Raw genomic sequence first — 4833 nt, forward strand, 5'->3', positions numbered from 1 at the left:
GCCTGCACAGTATGACCACTTGCCGCAACTTCCCGTTGAGAATGATAAAGGCCAGCAGCAGTAGGAACCTCACGCAAAGCGGTCAAGAGGTGAGAGCACGGCTACCCAAGCGGGCGGAGGCATTTGTCGTCCCATTGAATGTGCGCGAAGAACGCGACGAAGGGAGCGGCGTCATCTGAGCGTGGAATATTCGGCAGTGGGAAGTTTACGAGAACTCAAATTCCTGGCTGAGTTGTTGACCCCTTTCGCCACCAAACTCGCGTTCGCTCAATCTTGTTTTGAAGATTTCGTGACCGCAGGAATCCATACTCTTTGGTTCTTTCGGTAAAGTCACGTAAAGTCACGCGTTCGTTAAATTTGTTTTTTTAAGTACCACTCTGTGCGCTGAGTTTAGCTGCGGTTGTCCAAATGCTTCGCCTGCACCACGCCCCACCAATGCTCAGTGCCGAATTATTATCGTAGGAGCAAAAGTAGCTCCATATGTAGCTGCTACATATGTAGTAGTAGCTTCATACGTAGTAGCTACATATGTAGTAGTAGTTACATCTGTAGTAGTACTACATATGTAGTAGCTACGGGCCCCGCCCTTTCAAGAGCCCCGCTCTAAATGGTTTTAAGCTATCAATTCCGGTTCAGTGATTCTGCACTTTCTCTATTACTATAATACTATACCGCCTTCAACTTTAATGAACGACTGGGTGTTTCAGGTTAGCGATTTGTCGTATTGTCTGGCTGTATAGCAAATACAAAAATACAATTACTTTACTATGCAAGTTCAAAATGTATGTGTTTTAATATTTAAGTGTTTTTTATTATTATTTAGGGCCCCTTTATAATATATGCTACAGGCCCCGCACTAACTTAATCCGGCACTGGCCATAGTAATGTGGAATTTCTGCCCGCATGCGCATTTGAGCATCAAACCGTTTTAAGTTGTGATCTCGCTTTAAACCGACGGTTCTTAAACGTTTACTGCAGCCTTGCACCCCTTTGGTTCTCAATTGTTCAGAAAATGTACAATGTCAATTAATACATAGATAGGGTTTGATGAAACAAAGTAAGTTGTACTTAGGGGCCGTCCATGAATGACGTCACACGATTTTGGACGATTTTTGACCCCCCCCCTCGTCACACGGCGTCACAAATAGTCAGACCCCCCCCCCCTCAAATATTACGTCACAAAGCTCTGCCTGCCCCCCAAAAACAAATAAAACATGCTTAAAATCGCTTCAAACTATTGTCATTGTAGTGCGTATTTAATGTGCCGCTGCACTCTGATGTTGTAGGAGAAAACATTTATCAAAAAGTATATTTAATTAAGTAGAACGTGTTGTATATATGTATTTAAAGTTGCGCATTTTGATGTGACGTCACATTTCTTAACCCCCCCCCCCCCTCGTCACACATTGTCACAAATGTCTGACCCCCCCCCCCTAGGTGCGTGACGTCATTTATGGACGGTCCCTTACGTGCCCGTGCTTAATTTGTGTTTTAGATTATTTACCTTCTAAAAAAAAACCTGGCCACGTCTCGCACCCCCAGAAAGGGCATCTCGCGCCCCCAGGGGGTTGCGTGCACTCCAGGTTAAGAAGAAGAAGAACCACCGCCTTAAACCTCGTTGAGTTCCCTTTGCCGCTCAGCTCGCGAAACCAATCGCTGACATCCAGCCTGTGAATGAACGTCAATCCCAGCAGGGCTCCGTTCTGTCTCCCCACGTAAATCTAAATATTGTTTTAAGTCCATCAGCCTCAGGCATCGACATTCAAAACCGTACATACATATGTATGAAATCAAACAGCATTCGATTAATAAACAAGAAAACTCTGGGCTGCTTCCAAACCTTCTCCGCCTCATCAGCAGGCTCAGGCTTTGTTCAACAAATGTGACCCGTGCCCAATTAAACACGCGGTGTTGTAATTACAAAGTGAAACGCGCTGACAAATGGAGTGGGCGGTGGGGGGAGGGGTCGGGCGTTACATACCGGGCCGGCTGGCTGGCTCGCTGGCTCCCCAGGTTAAACAACTTCCCCCGGAGTCTCGCGGCTCACAGTGAATTAGCGAAAACCGCCACCGCCACCACCACCACCCTCCCCGCCCCATCCGCGCGTCACGCCTTGCCATCATCATCGTCGGCCCTCTCGCTCAAAAGCACTCATGCGTTGCTGAGTGCACCTTGCATTGCACAAGAAGCCCCATTCTCTGAGACCAATTGCCCAACGAGGACAAACAAACAACAAAAAGAATCCCACAAGAGCTCGCTTGCCATGTGTGGGTGTAAGCCAAGTGGCTTCCCCGCTTCTGGATGTGACACACGCCTGCTGGCTTACTGGGAAGCGGCAGTGTTAGTGGTGACGTTTTACTGAAACCCGGTCCTTGGGCCTCCTCCCCTAGGTCGACTGAGCCTCAGACGATGCCCTGGTGCGGTGTGTAAACATCACCACTCGGGAGACAAAGGCGACTGGGCGTGATGCTAGCAAACCCACGCTCTCGTGTGCCGTGCCGGCCTTCGTAGGTGCTCGCTAACAGCACTTGCCCCAACAGTCTGTTAAGGCTATATGGGGGATCTTTGTTTTTTTTTACTTGCTACTTACGTGGGTTAACCAGAATAATCAAGCCAGCAGCACAGTTTGCGAACAGAATTTGTCATGTGATACTATCATCACTTTGACTTTACAAGGCATCTTTACACGAGGATGTGCATGGCTCCTCACGCATCTTCCAAGATGCACGGCCAACGTGGAAGCGTCGACCAAACGTAACCTCGAGAGAAGCTGTCTTCAGTTTCCTCTCGTGGAGGCCCCATCACTAAGCGGTTGGCGTGAGCAACACATTGCAGGGCTGCGCCTCTACCTTGTACCTGCACCTACGTATAAGGGGCCGTCCATAAATGACGTCACGCGATTTTGGACGATTTTTGACCCCCCCCCTCGTCACACGGCGCCACAATAAGTCAGACCCCCCCTTCAAACATGACGTCTCAAAGCTCTGCCCCCGCCCCCCCAAAATAAAAAATGCTTCAAATCGCTTTAAACTATTGTAGTGCGTATTTAATGTGGCGCTGCACTCTGATGTTGTAGGAGAAAACATTTATTAAAAAGTCTATTTAATTAAGTAGAACGTGTTGTCTATATTTATTTAAAGTTACGCATTTTGATGTGACGTCACATTTCTCACCCCCCCCCCCTCGTCACACATCGTCACAAATGTCTGACCCCTCCCCCCCTCCCCCCCCTAGGTGCGTGACGTCATTTATGGACGGCCCCTAAGGGCATCTCAAGATGCTATCCTGTATAGAGCGATCGTATAAACAACCGTACGCACAAACCATGCAGCAAAGCATATTGTTACGCAACGGTGCAGCCCTGCAATTTCTTGCTGACGCCACTGCTGCCAGAAGGGCGTCCACTAGAGGGAGCCATATACACAATCGTGCCAAGGGTATTTGGCCTATTCTTCCACACTGGCCAAGATATCTTGGAATAGGTGTGAGTACACGGTGGTTCAATTTATAATGCGCAGCAATTTCATTGAGAGACTGCGTGTTGTCTTGATGTGGTCTGGGACTGTTGTTGTTTTTCTGCCTGGCCCAAGCTTGCATTTCGTGTTGAGAAATCGGCAGGAATTTATATACTTATGGAATTTATACTTACTTACTCGGCGTATGTTTACGTATTTATTGTTCGTGACTTGCTTACTTTTTTCTCGATTTTGCACTTCTATCGTTTTTGTATTCTAGATTTGAAGTTTTCGTGACTGCAATGATCTCTTTGTTATTTTCGGTAAAGTCACGTAGGTGAAAACAAAATAAAAATGAAAACAACTAAATTAAATCACGACGTTTTGGAAGCAACACAAGCCTCCGTCATCAGGTGGAACTGCTTCAGCAAAATTACTGTAGCGCATAAAGAGAGCTATTTAGAGACACGTGGGGGGGGGGGGATGTGTGTGAGACACGTGTAACTTGCTGACCCGCCCCTAAAACTGGACATCTGTGAAAAAGAGCTTCAGAGCTCATCGGATTCCTCCTGCAGCCTAAATAGAGATTCTGATTCTGAGTAGCCACACTGAGTCCGTAGGGTTCCAGTGCACGAAACACCTGGGATCAAAGCGAAGGGTACATTATACAAAAGTTTGTCACGATAAAAATAACAAATCATGCGAAGCAACAAACATCTGTCAGGAAATGTAAAAAATACTAACCGTTGACGACAACATTAGGAATCAAAAATTCGATTCATTTTTTACATATTTGTTTTGTTTAAATTGCAAATGTTATGCATTGTGTGTTATTGGAGCTGACCCGGTGGCTCAGAGGTCAAAGCACTGTTGAGCCTTGGCCGCTGCCTCTGATTAAATATTTAGCGAGTTAATGGTCAAATGTGACTGCATAGAAACGATCGGCATATTAAACTTGAGATTTTACATTTGATTTGTCAAAATTCCAGCTACGAGAACTAAAAAATATCCGTTTGACTGCAAACACGGGACAAGCATCTCTGCAGCAAGACGCATGGAGAGGTATAGTGCCCCGAGTGTGGTAAAGGTCACTTAAAAAGGATCTCGGAGATAGTTCTCTGATATCATCTTCCACGTGACATTCTTTCAAAAGCGGGTGATTCACTGTCCTGCAAGCGTTCTGAATGGACATTTCTTCATCTCATAACGTGAGGCTGGCAGCACGTTTGGATTCAAATTTGAGAAAAATAAAGCATATATCTTTAAGAGAATAAAGAAATGCGTGTCATTATACCTAAACAAGCATTTGCCTTGATTTGAAGCTTTCGTGACTGCAGGAATCCATACTCTTTGGTTCTTTCGGTAAAGTTAAAGAACC

This window comes from Lampetra planeri, chromosome 35 (assembly GCF_965212315.1).
Source record: "Lampetra planeri chromosome 35, kcLamPlan1.2.h2, whole genome shotgun sequence".
Classification (NCBI taxonomy): Eukaryota; Metazoa; Chordata; class Hyperoartia; order Petromyzontiformes; family Petromyzontidae; genus Lampetra; species Lampetra planeri.